This window comes from Lates calcarifer, linkage group LG4, assembly GCF_001640805.2.
Source record: "Lates calcarifer isolate ASB-BC8 linkage group LG4, TLL_Latcal_v3, whole genome shotgun sequence".
Classification (NCBI taxonomy): Eukaryota; Metazoa; Chordata; class Actinopteri; family Centropomidae; genus Lates; species Lates calcarifer.
In genome coordinates, this window is record NC_066836.1 from 10,974,722 (window position 1) to 10,991,772 (window position 17,051).

A 17,051-nucleotide genomic window follows, 5' to 3' on the forward strand; every position below is an offset into this window, starting at 1 on the left:
TGGGTGTATACATAGGTGTTTACAGATTTGCCCCCAGCTGGCCAGAAAGATCTGTTATTGAGGGTTTAAACTGAGATATCATCTGTGTTTTTTCATTATAATGGATTCTCTGTATTTCATGATCATCTGTAATGAGTAAAATATCTAATTAGCCTAATTTACTCAACAATTATTATTGGGAACCTGATATTGATAAATGCGATCAGCTCATATGTGCTCTATTCTGCTATATAGTTTTTCAGTAACAGTACAACATGACTTTTGAAATGAAAATAGCCCACACTCCCACCCACGTGCAGATTGATTTCCAGACAAGGGGGAAACACAGCAGCTTGCTGTGTCCAATGTTTTTAGTCGGTGGTTTCAACACTGATCAAATGGCTACACTGAAGCCTTTAATGATCTTGGAGGTTCCCCACTGTTGGGTCATCTGCTTGGCTCCATATCATCTCCAGGTTGGGCCCTACCGCTGGTCAGGCGGTCCCACAATGGGGCCCTTTCCATCAGCTTTGTATTTACTCATCCCTCTGGCTCACCCCTCAGCCTGCACGGGGTCTCTGTTCAGTCTGCCAGCCCTGCTGAGAGGCCTCAGTGGCCAAGAGAGCCATAATCCATCAGGCCTCCGTGTGTGTACGTGCTTCGCTCTTTTATGCTTTAGCTCTTGCTGAGGAATCTTTGCTGAGGGAACTAAATGGAGCCAAGCGTCTTGTTCAAACAGACTGAAGGAGCATGTTCTCTGTGACTGAGGTTAGTGTGTTAACACAAGCTTGTGTGCAGGCGTGGGTGTATGAACATGCTGCTTGTGTGTGTATTTTATCACATCAGACTTTTCCAGCCAGACAAATGAACTCCCTCTTGACCCCTTACCCGTGCATACATCTACTTTTTGTACCCAGAACTTACCCCTGTCATGTTTTATTGGATCCCCTTTATCTACTCCCACAAACTCACACTTGCCCCCCACCCCACCCCCAACACACACACACATGCTTGCATAACTTTCATTTGTTACAGAACAGCAAATAATAGACACGCATGAGTGTCATACATATCCATATAATACATGTCTCGGTTACGTTCCCTCATCCCACCCACAGAGTCTGTCCTCCCTCCCGGTGCACAGTGATCGATGAGCTGAGCCCTGGTCTCTCTGCAGCGGGGACGTACCGAGGGGGAGAGACCCTTAGCCTGTTCTCTGTCTGACTCCCAAAAACAGCTTTGATGGCCAACAAAAACACAGAACAAGGCACCCAAATAGCAACCCGCACTTCTGCTGCTATTGTAGTGTGAAATGTTTCCCACGATGGAGCTCAAGACACCGAAGAGGAGCTTTGGATGGATGACACAATCCTGAACAGTGAGAGACAAGGGTCGGGCCAAGGTGAAGCAGAAGATGTAACGGATTATTATAGTGGCATGTCGTGGCAGTATGTATCTCGTTGAGATGTAAAATATATATATTTTGCAAGACCGCATATTTTGAGGGACAGGGTTCAACCACAGCAGACAGATGACTTTATTCGAATAATGGTCCAGCAATGTTAACTGTATTACAAATGATTACGCAACCAATAGACATCCATTTGGGTCGTGATCAGGGACTTGATCGGGTGGGGGCTCGGTTACTGATACCTGACCATATTTAAGCTAAAAACCCATTGCCTGGTTTGTTCTTGGTTTGGCATTTTTTTGGGGCCTGCCCTCATTTCAGTCCAGTCTGCTTTTAGACAGGGGAAACAGGAAAAGAGTCACAGCGCTGCGGTTCATTCTTCAGTCCATATTCACTTGACCACACAAAGAGCCCATTTTGAGGGAGACATTTTATGTGTTGTGTGGCAGGCAGTGCAGGCGAAAAAGATTTACTGTGTCTGTGTCTATTCAGGGGTGTTTTGGATGATGTTCATGCTCTTACTGGTAGGGGCCGGGGATTTATTGCAGCTGGGAAACATTGTCAGGTAGATGTTTCTGACAACAGTGAACATTTATTTCAGCAGTTAAATCCACAACATCTTATTAATATGCAGTTATATCTATCATTCACATGTGCGGCCCCTGATAGTTCATCAAACAGTGAAGCTGTGTCTTACTCTGTTAGGACACAAGTTTAAAGTCTGTGTAATATATACTTAATATATTCTGACAGTGCAACACCTGCATAAGCACATGTACACTTCTTTGGTATGATATCTGGTGGTAAGCTTAGCAATAGTCATATATATAATAGTAATATATATCATTTTTAAATGCAACATGAAAGAGGGAAAACTATTTGATATTAAGATTTTTGTTGCTCTTCTTTGATTCTGTAAATAGGATTTTAATAGTTTTGCATTTTTTTTTAAATTCCTTTGTTTTATAGAAGGATTTTGTTTAAAAAAAAAAAGACAATCATGTTAAATCTGTTTGTAAAAAAATATTCAGAAATACCATCGATACTATCAATAATATAATTATGAAAGGTTTACATTTCATACAGTACATCCATTCAATAAAACTTTATCAATCATATTTAAGTTGTTATATTTATTTAATGGTTAAAATAAATAAGAAGCAAAGATCTGGCTTCCAGGTAATTTCTGAACATCATTTGATACATGGTTATAATTGGGATCATTAAAAAAAATGTCTGCATTCTCTTCACAAGATTTTCCAGTTTTTCCAGATTTGCCAGTGTGGTAACATCACATGACTGCTAATTCTGTCTCAAATTTCCAACAAAGAGCAACAAATAAAAAAAGTAAGAAATAAAATTAAAGTATGAAAATGAAACAGAACTGTTGAGTTTCAGTTTAAATCAAACTCAACACAACTGCACTGTGTAACAGAAATATGTATAGTTGCAAATGGCACATGTAGTTATATGTGTGTGGGCATGGAGGTTGGTGGGAGATGAGGAAGTTGTATTACTGGGGTAGCACTTGGAGGGACTAACAATGGCCCACACATATCCTGTGGCTGTCAAAATCTTGAAGACCCTACACAAACACTTTGGAGTCAGGGCCCACAACCCCCCCCCCCCTCTTTTCTCTCAGTGTTCCAGGTTTTGTTTCAGGTGCACTCTTTTGCTTTTTTTTCTCCAGCTTTTTTAGAAGCCTGTTTTTTGTTGTCTGTTTCCGTGTCGTGTTGGTAGAGACACAAAACCCGAAGTTAAAGATGGATTGCAGCCTCATCTGGGATTGCTCAGTTGGGAAATACAGGAATCTTAGAGCAATATTTCCAGTGATGCATTTTTATTCAGCCGTAGCAGCCTTGCTTACTCAGAGTGCTCAAACACAAGTAAGATTTGTTTAAATTGACTTGATCATGGACCCTTTCCCTCTATATGCTGTCTCAGCAGACCCACCCCCCAGTCTGAAAGGGAGAGGCCATCACAACCTGTAGAGCTCACATCAGCACAGGGAAAACACACCGCTGATTGCCTCGGAACGGGAACCCACTTTCCAGAAACTCAGCAGAAAATTAGTGGCTCCATATTGAGGCTAATGCACACACACCTGTATTCCCCCCTCCCCCGCCTCTCTTTCTCCAGCAGCCTCTCTTTAACTGTGTCTGGATGTCTGCCCCTAATAAGTAGCCCTTGAACACCTCATGTACAACACTTCCAAAACAAAACTAATATCCCCTTTTACTCCCTCATCATTCCACAATGGCAGCCTTCTTGCAGAGAATACAATGTCCTGCCAGGGAGTGTTTTGAGAAAACCCTTCAATAGCTGTATGCACTGCTTGGCCAGTGCTGTTTGCTTTGATGAGTTACTGACAGACTGACCTAAGCAGAACTCTTTTTTTTTTCTGCCCAAAATTGGAGCAGGGCTTTCTTTTTTACATCCACGATAGCTCGCTGTCACTGAGTTCAACAATGTAAAGGGGACCACCCATGCAAAAATAGATGTCATGATGGAGCTTGCTGCGGTTGTTTTAGTGGTAGGCTGTAGTTCTGTGCAAACATCCCACATTATTGCTGACAAGGAGAGGAGGACAGTACATCCTTTAACCAGCAGAGGGCGACTAAAGCTTTGGAGAGAATCCCAGGATGTTATTAGGGCCAGCGTGACCCCCACCCCTCTGATTTCTCAGTGTCAAAAATAACATCTCCTGTTACTTTCATGGCTACAGAGGAAATTTAAGTAGGATGGTATGAAAACCTCCTGCCAACCAGGGCTGAAACAAAATGTAACAGTATAATCTGCAAGAAGAAGTTGTTCATATTCAGTGCTTGTGTAACTGAGAGATGCAACAGCTTCATACATTTTCTCTAGATAGTCACAGTAAGATGCCATCTCTTTTTCATCATGGTTTTATGGTTGTGTAATGGTTGTCAACCACTGAAAAGCTCAAAAATACAAATGTCCACTGCTGTGGAGGAGCCCACTAAGAGGTCACCTGGCCACACAATGCAACAGCATCCCTATATATTTTCAGTGTCAAGGACTAGTCGCATTTAATCATACCTTCACCCTCCCGCCTGCTCCCACAGCATAAAAATCCCCACCACTAAGCCACCGTCAGCGCCACTCCCCCACCCACTCTCCAGCACCTCTCCCCTGTTAGTTCCCATGGTGAGGGCCATCACCACTGCCAATCCGAGGCAGCGGCCGCCAGGACCTTGGTGGTCTGGAGTGTCTCCGAGGTGGCACGGCCGCAGGGCTGCAGAGAGTAAACAGGACACTGGGGGATGGAGGGATGGAGGAAGGAGGATAGAGGGATATAGGGATGAGATTGTGGAGTCAGCAGCCTCTCCGCCCTGCCTGGGGAAGAGGAAAGCCTGTAAAGCCTGCAGATTCAGAGCTCACACAAACAGTGGACCGCCCTGAGACTCAGCTTAGTGGATAAGGCTTTGGCCAGACAGAGGGGGTAGTCAAATAACTGCTGAATTAATTTTCCTGAGAGAGCAAACTTGACATTTTCACCAGAAGCCAATTCATTAGATTTGATTATTTTATTAGAGAGGACTAATTTTGGTTTGTTTAATTTGCGATATTCCAGCCACAGAATTACTTCATTATTTATTTACTTCAGCCATCACACTCTCTGTTTGGACAGTGGTGCAATAAAACAAAAAACATTTCTCAAGGTATGAACTTAAGTACAAAGTTTAGGTGCTTCTACTTCTACTCCCCTTTATTTAAAAGGAAAAGATCAAGCTTGAGCTGGATCAAAATAACCACATGTGTAAACAACCTAACTAACTGGGTTAAATCAATCAGTGCTAGGGAAAGTTCACCCTGCTGTTTGACCCAAACCATTTTTAACCCAGTGATGTTAAAAAGTGTGTAACTTAAACTACCTAACAGTACATACAAATGTTAAAATGATCTCCAACTCTTGGCAGCATGTGGCTTATACATTAATGCATCAGCAATAATAACCCAATAATGTGATATTTAATACAGCAAGACTCACAGGAGCCAGTTTTCTGTATGGAGTATTTTAACATTTAATACTTTAAGTACATGTTGCTAAAAGTACTTCTGGACTTTTACTAATATAGTATTTCCAATGCAAAACCTTAACATGCAAAGGAGATTTTTACAGTGTGGTATTTTTTATTTTTACTTAAGTAAATGATCTGATTTCTTCCACCACTGACAATTGACTTAGAGATGCTACAGCATGAGTTGCAGTTTAAAGTTAATACATAAAAAAAGTGAGCAATTAAATAATTATCAGTAGTTTAAAAAAAAAAAAAAAAAAAAAGGAGACACCAAAATGTCTGCCAAAACGAGGTTTAAAGATAATTCATAAAGAAGTGTGGAATTCACCGGTGCCCAAGTCTTAAGGGACCGTGAAATGAGTAGCCAATATCCACATGTTATACACACCGTCTGTTTCCAATAATATTACCCTTGTGGGTGATGACAGGTTGAAAAGTGATTTACCTGAGCGGGCTTTTATTACAAATCTTTCTTGCACCATTCCCTCTGCTACTTAAGGAATCAGGCTCGCTTCATTGTGGAACTGAACCCCAGTACTAAATAGCATGGATGGCTTCCAACTGTTTTTGACTCTGGTGATAAAGATGGATGAGGCGAAATTGCACAGAGGATTTGAAACCAGCACTGTCACTGAAAAAATGATTTACTTTGTTTGTAGGAAAAATGGAAGGTAAAGTTTAATTCTTGCAAATATAGTCTTTCAATAAAAGTTCTCCAAAATGTGGTACATGGTACACTCCAAACATGTATAGAAAAATCAGTAAAAGTTAAAATAATAATTTTTAAAAAAAAAGTCTAAAATTGGCATCAGAGCCAACCATGACAGCCGACTGTGTCTTCTCAATTGAACTGTCCTTTGAGAAACAATTTTTTTCCACTAGTGGCTTTTTCATTATTTTCTTTTAGAATCCACATCCAAAGCAGTGTACTTAGTCCGTGTTTTCATAGATTCAAAACCAGTCATCTGGGTTTTGTCTCTCTATTTAATGTGCCAAGGGGGAAGGCAGAGATGGAGGCTATTTCTACCAGGAAATATAGGTATCTAATAGATCTACTCCCCGCTTGTATTTTGACAGCAATGGCAGGTCTGGTGAACTAATGGCATACTTCTCTTTCTGCCAGGGGGGAGAAATACGCCGCCACAGGGGAAGCCACAATCCTAACAGGCAGCTGGAAAAAGAAAGGCAGACATAAACTACTGCGCTGGCTGCTCTTGAGACGACGACGACGAAGAAGAAGACGACTCTCTGCGTAACAAATAACATATAGTGAATTAGGAGAGACTTTTATATGATTCATTTTATGTGAGAGGTTAAAACGGGGCAAAATATCCACAGATAATCTGAATTCGATCGTATTTCACCGAGACATGTGCTTCCCCTTTCCTGGATTACTGAGGCATGTAATAAAACACACACTGTTTGACTTGCTTCCTCTGAACCCTAGAGCCCCTAGAAATGGTGTTTAAGGTGATGTGAATGCTTATGAATTTCATATTTAAGAAAGGGAGTGAAAAGCCAGACCAGGCAGGTAAAAAGAATAAGAGAGTGGAGGATTATAAAACATTTCTCAGTGCAACTGTCACATGATAAAGAAAAGAATTTAATATTTGCATGAAAGCATCATGATCTTTTTTTCAATACAGCTTGGTCTCCATCATGAAATGTGAGCAAAGGAAAAAAAAAAAATCTTGAGACTCATTTTTGCTCCGCTGCAAGAATTTCTCAAAAATAAAGTGGTGGGCCATAAGATTTCCAGGGGATTCTTATCTGTAAATTAAACCCTTTTACTTTTTCCAATTACATGAAACAGTCCGCAGAGGGGACTTTAATAAATGTCATGGAAGCAAGCATCATTAAAAACAGGATTTAGACAATTAATTTGATGAAACAAAGCCTTGGCCTAGAGCCAGAAGGGTGGAAGCATTAGAGGGGTTACTGCTGGGTGACTCGAAAAACACTGAGATTTGAAGTACAGTGAAAGCATCATCAACAGTACAGTTAAAAAATATGAACATGTTACCTTTGAGAACTTAACTGTATTGAAGATCTTTATCCTTTATTGTCGCTACTATTTAACATTTAATTACTGTTGAAGGAACATGTGGGATTCAGGTGTTTTGCATACTCAGGTTGTTTTTTTTATAATAGTGTCTGTAGCATTTTTGGAGGTGAGGAAGAGACAAAGAGAGAGAGAGAGAGAGAGAAAGAAAAAAAACAGCTGTGTTTCATAAGAGGAGACCAGAATTTAAAGCATGCTTGATTTGAAAGACCATGAATTACTTTTCTCTAGTGTGTGTGTGTGTGTGGCCTCCGTGCCGGCCTCTCGTGTGCTGGAGCGCAGAGCATGAAATGGCTCTAAATTGGCTGTGTTTGCCCTCGGAGGAGCGCTCTTTTGAGATCATATCCTAATCCCTCAGAGAGGCAGTCCACAGGGTCGCTGCTTATTCAATTAGTCCGAAGTCATGGCTCTAAACATGGCAGGGCAAGAAAGAGTGTGAGAAAGTGTACAGATAGAGAGGATGGTGGTCTCTCTCTGTGTGTGTGTCTGTGTGTTGGAGGTGATGGTGTGGGGCCATTGTGGAAGCTGCATATGTTTACACTCGATATTTGGACACCCATTTTGTGTCTTTTATTATGGACTGAAGAAGCAGGAAACACTTGAGAGGCGCACATGAAAGGCTGAAAGACTAAAAATATTTTGTGATATTAAGCTGCTGCTAAGCGTAGATCAGGTCTCCTGCCAGAGGGTGGCGCCTATATGACATCTCATAAGTAGGTGTTAATAACTTTGGGAGCTTGATAAAAGGGACGTGAGAGGCTGCGGCCCATTCCAAAGGGGTCATCGCTAAGCCTGGAGCCCAGACCACACTCTCTGAGGCAGCTGTTAAGTTACCTGAAGCTCTGGTCTTCAGTTCCATGTAAAGTCATCAAGTTCTTCCTCTGTAAAAATTCAGCACGGTAAAGGTTGTGCTCTGGCTGTCCAGCAAAATCATATCTTTTTGGTCGATTTCATGTTATTAATATCTTTCATGGATCATTTTAAATGAACTTTACATGGAGAAACTTACTGATGAAATCTTCTAAATGAGCTTAAATTTGAATGTATTAAATGCAACAACACATTTTACATAGTACCAGGGTGATAAACACTGCATGTGTTACAAGTCAGTTCAAGTCCACTTTTTTCTCTTTATGATTAGATTGGAAATAATACTGGTACATATTGTACATACTGGCACTGTTGCTACTGTACTCTACACCCCACATGTAGTTCTGGGCCTTGGAGGATCTAACCATAAATATTATGTTTAAAAAAAAAAGTGGTTTAAGGCAAATATTTTATTACCACTGTTACCATGTGAATGTGATGTTTCAAATATACAAATCAGTATATTGAGCCAGCTCTAACACAACAGCAGGATCAAAAAAAAAAAAAAAAAAAAAAAAAAAAAAAAAAAAAAAAGGGGTAAAACTCTAAATGATTCAAGGGACCCAGAAGTAAACAGAAGCACTGGAACATGCTAGATATTTGTTTCTCAGGGTGACAAGAATTTATGGCTGCATCTCAACGTGAAATCAAAGGTTTATTACCAAAGGGAAATTCTATTTATGTGACATTTGAGTCATACATGTAATTTCTACCACACTTAAAGTTGCTCCACAGGGCATCACCATATAAATGACCGCATAGGTGTAGAACAAGTGGAGGAAATGATGTGATGGCTGATAGGATGACGCAAGTTATAAAAACACAGTTCTTGCATCCCACATGACCAGCTGTCTAACAACTGAAGTAAGACTCCAAAATCATAAAGAATGCAACAATGGAAGAGGAATAAAAATGTTAACTGAGGATGCACTGACTCCTCGGATGGTGACTCGGCTGTTAAGATGAAGCACGGCTGAAACGGAGGACAAGAGCAGGTGAAACATCTGGTTTGAAATCGTTTCGAAAATGACTACAATACATTAAATGTTCCCATAAATGTTTTTCTCATTTCTCAGTTCTGGATCTGATTTTCACAGCACTGTCTCCTCCTTTGTCTGCAGGAGTAAAAAAAAAAAAGAGAAAAAAAAATAGAGGGATATGTCTGTGTTACGGTGAGCTGATAGACAGTGACACTCAGACTAAACAAGGTAGAGGTGATGACAGGAGCTGTGCAATCCAAGCGTGGAAGGCCCACCCTGCCAACGCTGCTTGTCATTCTGGAGGTTTACAGGCTATGACATTAGGTGCCATGTGCACCCAAGTCTTCTCCCACCATCGTGCTTGTAAGCGTTCATATCATTTTGCACTGCTTCGTGCGGACCATTCAGCCTGGACACATGTTGTGTCGCAGCATCACATTTAAAGTCTTGTTGGACATTTTGAGACATTTACTTGCTTGCTCTCATCCAGAGAAGAGGATCAGTATCAGCTTTATATTATCAGTATCTGATGTTAGCATTGTGTAGCATGAGTGATGGAGGCAAGGGAAATATCTATGCTACCAGGAGTAGACAAACTCCCGTGCTGTCATCTTTACATATCGCATCTTTGTCATTTGTACAATTAGAAATCTTAACAGTTCATTCATGTTTGCATCAGTTTCACAGTTGAGATTAAGGGTCAGAGATATCAGGGATTTCTGACACCTATGATATCTACAACTTGGTAAGAATTAGTCCAGAAGAATCAAAAAAAAAAAGAAAAAAAGAAATATTAGTTACAGTACATCTAAATAAAGTCCAAAACAATTCAGCTTTTGTAAGAGATCAGGCTGGCTGAACACAGCAGCTCAGAGCCATGACTTGACCATGGAAGAGCAGGAGACAGCCTCTAATGTGCTCAAAGTAAGGCCGCAATGCAGTTTGGAAAATTCTGAACATACACTTTGACAGTGGAAAAGAGGATTATGTAGCAGGAGTGGTTTGACAAGTTTCTATGGATGTTTTCTTTCTGCCATGAAACTTGTTACTATTGGAATCTATTGTAATTGCAGTGAATCTAAGCTGACCGCAGCCTCTGTTCACTGTGAAGGGCAAACTGTTTTTTTTTTTCTCATTCTCAAAAGATGCTCTTTTTGTGGAATATCTCCTTAATAAGTGAGCAGTCCTTCCCAGTTCTTTTATTTCCCTGACATCATAGAGCGAATGGCTTTTCCCAAAAATGTTCTATTTTTAATCATTTCGTGTGTCTTTTGAAAAGCAAGCACAGGATAACTCAAATCTTTATGCTGCATTAACCTGACTTGAGTCTGGGGCTCAGTACTTACTTTGGCAAATCACTGCAGCATTAGGCACTTTTTTTTTTCTTTTTTTAACCCACCTGAGTAAAAGACGAAACCTCATTCAGATGAGGTACAAATGAGTGTGGTACAACGGAGCCAACTGAGAGTGCTGTGTGCTGTGGTGGGGGCCGACCTGCAGCCAACTAGTCTTTCAGCGAGCCAGCCTCTGTCAGACCAGGCAGTCCAGAGTGCATAGCTTACCGGAAACCAGGGCAGTTTGATTGAGTTCCTGTTATTGACTACTTTTTTTTTGTGGAGAGCAGGTTTCTGCCAGGTTAATTTTTTCCTCTGCCAGCTGTCAGAACACAGACTGTACAGAGCTGCACACCCAAGCACTCAAGGCCCCACCAACGCTTTCAACTCCAAATAGTCATTTGTCATCCAAAGGCAAGCATGCAATATGTGATAAGCAATTAAATGCTCTCTTTTCCCCATATATGGTGCTATTGAGTCAAAGGATATTTGTCTGCGTGCTGTGTCCTACTGCGGCTTCTGTGTACTCTGGAGCAGGAAACCCATAGTATCCCTCAGACAGTAAATCAGCCCCGGGATTGGGATGCTCCTGTTCAGAGTGGGGCTAACTATGTAAGATGGAAGCTGTGGAGGTTAGGCGGTGAGAGGTAATGCATTGTTTGGCCCCCGTCCCAGCCCATATTGAGGCCGGTGCTGGCTCGAAAGCCTGAAAGATGTGTTTGTTGTACAATAAGTTGTAGCACCATTGCCATCTGGGTATAGACCTTCGGTCAGCGCTGCACAGACGTGTGTGTGGTTCCCCGTGCCAGAAATAATAATAATAAAACAAAGAGGCCCATTCATTCCTCCTCCCCCAAGATGAATTTACCGCAGTAATGATATTAGAGGTTCAGAGAGGATTAGCAAAGTAGCAGACTTTTTTTCTTTTAATGTCACTGCTGAGGGCATGCAACATCCTTAAATCCTTTGAAAAGGGACCCAGTGGATGGAAATGAAACATGCATCATATCTTTAACAGCTGCTCAAGCTGAGCTGCCTGAATAGAAAAAAAATCAAGCCTTCCTGTGGTGTGACATTTGTGTCACCTTTAAAAAAAAAAAAAAAGAAAAGCAGTGTCTCATCATCTTAATAAATCTGTTCATAAAAATGTTAAAGGAGTTACCCTATACCAAGGTCAAGTGAGGTAGACAGATCCTTTTTAAACTCTCAGTAGTTAACCAAACCAGCCCGTCTATGCTTATGTCTTGAGATGATGTGACAGTGTATCTGTACTCACTGTCATGCAAAGGCAAGATACACCATATGTCAAAGATTTCTGGTGTTCATATTATATGTCTAGACAAACACCCCACATCCAGAGTCCTCCTCTTCCACTCTCTCCCTCCACCCATATCCACATCCTCTTCCGGCTACTGTCCGAAGTCAGTCTGGAGTGAAGCGTGATACAAAGACTGCTGTAAACTGTGGGTAAGAGGACAGTGATTTGTGTCCGGAATCATTCTTTAAATGCTATCATTCACTTTCCATAATTTTATTTGAGCATTTCTGCAAAACATAAGAACAACAATTTCAACAATGGAACAAAAATTGTACACATAACTTTATGCTAAAAATATCCAACAATGCAGTGCTTCACCTTTTGCTCCTGAACTTACAGACCTGTAAATTACAGTTACGCAACACTACAGAGAAGTCATTGATAAAAACAAACTGTGGATTGGCAAATTGTAGCAGTTGTGTTCCTCCTGTATGACACTCTCTTATATTTTGGAAGATCTTTAATTTATCATGGATACCTGTAAATTGCCGGTTTATTAAAAAGGGAGAAACTCATAACCCTGACTTACTTAAATTTAAAAATGAATTCTTGATAGCTTTCTGGAAAGGCCTGATAAAACAAGGCGGTGCAAAGTGACCTAGTTTGGATTGGACAAGAGTCATTTTGGACATAGTGGAACAGGGTAGAACAAAAACGAGCTAAAACTTTAAATTAAATGTAAAGCACACTTTTAACATCTGAGACATTTTATTTAAGGCCAAAAGAATAATCCAACATCATCTTTGCTGTGTTGTTGAGTTTCAAAATGCCACAGAAGGGCCCTCTTCTGATATCAATTCTGAGGCACCATCGAGCCACCTGTCAGCAAACACAGCAATCCATTAAGCGCTACCCAGTGGTGCTGATTGCTTTGCCCCTGACCCCAGCTGCTTGTTTACTCAGGGCATGGTTGCTAGCGGGGTACGCGGGGGTGGCGGGGAATAATTTGAATTCCATAGAGTGGAGAGTTGTGGTGAGGGGTGCAGGTCCTTTTCCACCACCCTCTATCCCCCTCCACCCAAACTCACACAAACACCCAGTCAGTCTCTGGGTGATGGGCTGAAGCCAGGCTCCTGACACACCGCCGGCCCACTGCCTGCCTGCCTGCCCGGGTAGAGCGGGGCTGTGTTGATACAGCTGGGGTAGGCAGAGGTGCCGAGAAGTCAAGTGACTTGACCGGGGTCAAAGCACCTCTCTCAACCACACACGCACAAACACACACATACGATCACATGCGTGCAGACTCACAGTGACACTCAATATGTTTCGAACATCTTTCTTTGCAGGGACTGCCGCAAATTTCTCCTCAGACAAATGTATTGTCTGTACCAGCTTCAGCTTTGTTCAGGAATGTGTTTATGAAACATCCTCAGATTGCCTGTTCTTCCTTCCTCTGTAAATTATACCAAGCTTTCAACATGGGCACTCTTTAAAGTCTAACTCAGGTCTCACCTTTCTTGTTTCTGTAGTTGACTCAATCTTTGTGAGAGCCAAGAACAGCTCAGGAAGGCAAATAGACCACAAAGGAAGCCAATATCCCTCTTGCTTCTGGGACTTCTTAATGTTTTTGCTTCAATCGTCGACCAGTAGGAGGTGCATTGTGCAGTGAGTCACAGCCTTATCGTCAGTAAGTGCATGTTTTGGACTGCTGGTGCACAATTATTGCTTCCTTCTACCCCTAATCTTTTCCAACAGATTTATTATGGGTTTGAAAGAAGAGGTTCATAGGCTAAGCTGTCTTGCTCCTTCTTTTGTTTCCAGTGGTGCTTTGACAGAAGGGATAACATTTCAGACAAGCTTCCCAGAGCAGCGCAGCGCCAGTCGGGTTCTGTGCTCTGCCCAGGTCTCCATCTCTATCTGTCTGAGGCCGTGTTAGGCTGACTACTCTTCGGTGTTCTGACAGGGCCGGAGTGTGTTTCCACCTCATGAGTCAGCCCGCCGAGGCCCAGGTGTTTTTAATCCAAACTCTGCACAGTCCCTGAAGAAGATTGATGAGCCTTGTTATATGTGTCCAGACAAATAGTAACAGGGACTACACTCAAGCCAGGCCAGACGGCACACACACACACTCTCTTTCTGAATACGTGCACTCCTGAGTGAATTATTGAGTGATTGAGTGAGCGAGTGAGTGAACGGTTGTACGTAAACATGTATCTGCAGCAGCGTGTGTGAGGGTGTGTGCCTCCTTGTGTAGGTGTCGGTCTGAGGCAGAAAGGGGCCAAATAAGTTTTACTCAAATGAAAAAAAATCACAGTCCTCTTCTCAGGTCAAATGACTTAATTGTAAAAAAAAAAACACGTACGTTTCTAAAGGCATGTTAGCTGCTCTGAGGTAGCAGTGCTTTGAGCATATGCTAACATCAGCTTGCTAACATTCTCACAGTGACAATGCTAACATGCTAATATAAACAGGTATAATGTAGACCAACACAGTTTAGTGTGTTAGCATGCTAGCATTTTCTAATCAGCAGCAAACACAAAGCATAGATGAGGCTGAGAGCAGCATTTTGCAGGTATTTGGCCAGAAAACTAAGTATTGGAAATGAATTTTGACCTGATGGTGCCGAACAAAAAGTTACCTTTACAGAGGGGGACATGAATTTGTGAACAAAATTTAATAGAAATCCATCCAATAACTGTCAAGCCATTTCACTCAGGAGCACAAATGTGAATGGTGGCACTAGAGGAAAAGTCAGGGGGATTGCCAAAGATTAATCCTCTGGGAACCATGTATATCTGTACAGGGTTTAATTGCAATATATTAAATATTTGTTGAGATATTTCAGTATGGACCAAAATGGTGGACTGACTGCTGACTGAGAAACATCGCCATTCCTATAGCAAAAAAATCTCTCATGGTGAGAAAGGAGCTACAAACAGGGTTAAAAGGGGCCATACTACCATGTCATGGAGCCCTATTGTCTCATAGTCCTGCTCTCTTTTTTCAGCAGGGCTGCTGCTTTTGATCACCTATCCCATCTGTGACACAGCACGACTGACCTTGTATGAGAGGGAAGTGCTGGCACCAGGCGCTGGGCACTGTGGGGCCTCTGGTCTTATCAGCAAACAGGTCATAAGGCAAACTGGTGGGGCATATAGGCAGGGACACGGTGGGACAAGGGGAGGCAGACAGAGTGGGGGGGTGAAGGGAGGGAGGTAGACGGGGGATTGTGGGATTGCCTCGTACCCGCCGGTCGTGAGTTTGTTCTCCCGGGGGACCCCTGCTGTGCTGGACAGGCATGCAGAGGGTAGATAACCACGCCAGAGGATGAATAGATGTGAGAACAAAATGAAGGGAGAATAACAACACATGGCAGTCATACCCACCCGACGTAGTGAAAAAAAAAAGTGGTTTGCTCATTGTTTTTTGGACTACACTATGTTTTTGACGGTGACGCCTTATTCAAAACATGCCTGTCAACCCCTCAGTGTTTGAAAGACGATAGCACATTTCTTTCAAAACATGTAATAAAAAGAAATCTATAAACATGTATGGCTTAAACGCAGACACATTTGTATTTTGCAGCAAAAACGCACTTGTGATTTTGTGTGTAACTTGCTTGCTCTCTGGTGTTTGCGGCGTACATATTTTACTGGCACAACCTGGTTCTCTTCTGGTCTCACTCTTTATTTTCCAGCCCTTTTCTCCGAGTGCCTGCAATTCCTCAGGTTGCTGCTGCAGTGGAGGACAGGCCCGCAGGGAGCCACCACTGTAATGCTAAACTGAGCCGTTTACCACTGCGTCTCATGGTGCCAGCAGGCCTGCCTCTCTTAAACACACACGCTCCCAAGATATCCTTTCCAGAGTTCAGCTTACTGTGCTGCTTAAACGCACCAGCCACCTTATTCAATTAGAGCTTCGTTAGGAGCCATTTGAGCGGCAATTAGCTTGACTGTCTGAATGGTGATTTATGGAGCCGGGAGTAGGATTTTCCCTCTGCTTGCTCTCCCGCATGTCTGGTAGATATCTGCAGTTATTTGGTATATGATTTACGCTCAGAACCATGACAAGCAGGTGTGGAAAATAAGTGACATGGAGAGTGGAAAGGAAGGGAATGAGGGGCAGTTGATGGAAATGATGGGAAAAAAAGAGAGAGACAAATTGTAGAAAACAGACAATGGTGGGACCAAAAAAAGCAAGCAAGGCAGTGTGATACAGACAGCAAGATATTTGGACGGAGAGAAAGGCAGACGAGCACGTACGTGTTGATCTGAGGCTGAGTTCAACAGAAAAATGACTAAGAGAGAGGAAAAAGCGGAAGGGAAAGTGTTAATAAGTGCTGATCCTGTCTCACTTCGATGACCCATTGGAAGAGCTCGACTCTGAGGGATTTCAGCAGAGAGGCCAGAGCAGCCCAGCTTCCTCCTCAGGATGTCAGTAAGGAAGGGCCACGCCATGTTTGTCTGGGCTGCTGCCTACTTCTTATCACAATCGCTCTCTCTTCCTTTTTCTCCCTCTCCCTCAATATCATACTATATCTCTGTGTTTTTCTATCTGCTCAGAAATCTTGAAACAATGTTATTCCTTCTCACAGAGAGGCAATTAAGCTGCAACAGGGCAAATAATGTTTTCCTTTTATTTTTGTTAGCAACCTGCCTGCGTTTTATTGAACACGGTTGACAAACAACAAAAGTGTGAAAAACTAGGCTGAAAACCCAGATGATGAAGTAAATCTGTAAGAATGAACCTTCCCTCTCAAATCTGTTTGTGACATAGATAGCAACCCATGCATCCTGCCTGATATACACAGCACTTCTGTTGAAAAAATTTGTAACTCAGCACCTCCAGCAGGTTGTGATCTATGCCTCAAATCTTTTCCAGGTACGTGACTGCAGCTTTTGTTTACTCCAGAGCACAGTCCCTAGATTCCAAACCTATGGCTCACCTTTGGATTGAGCTGGAACGAGACGATGGCAGCACCGTGCCAAAGCTCTGCAGGAACTGGGTGATGCTAGTGAGTTATAAAGATTTTCCTGCAACATTTTCAGCAGTCTGATAAATCCATGCATCAAAAAGCAGCAGGGATTGCTAGACAAAATGCAAAACTATGTGCT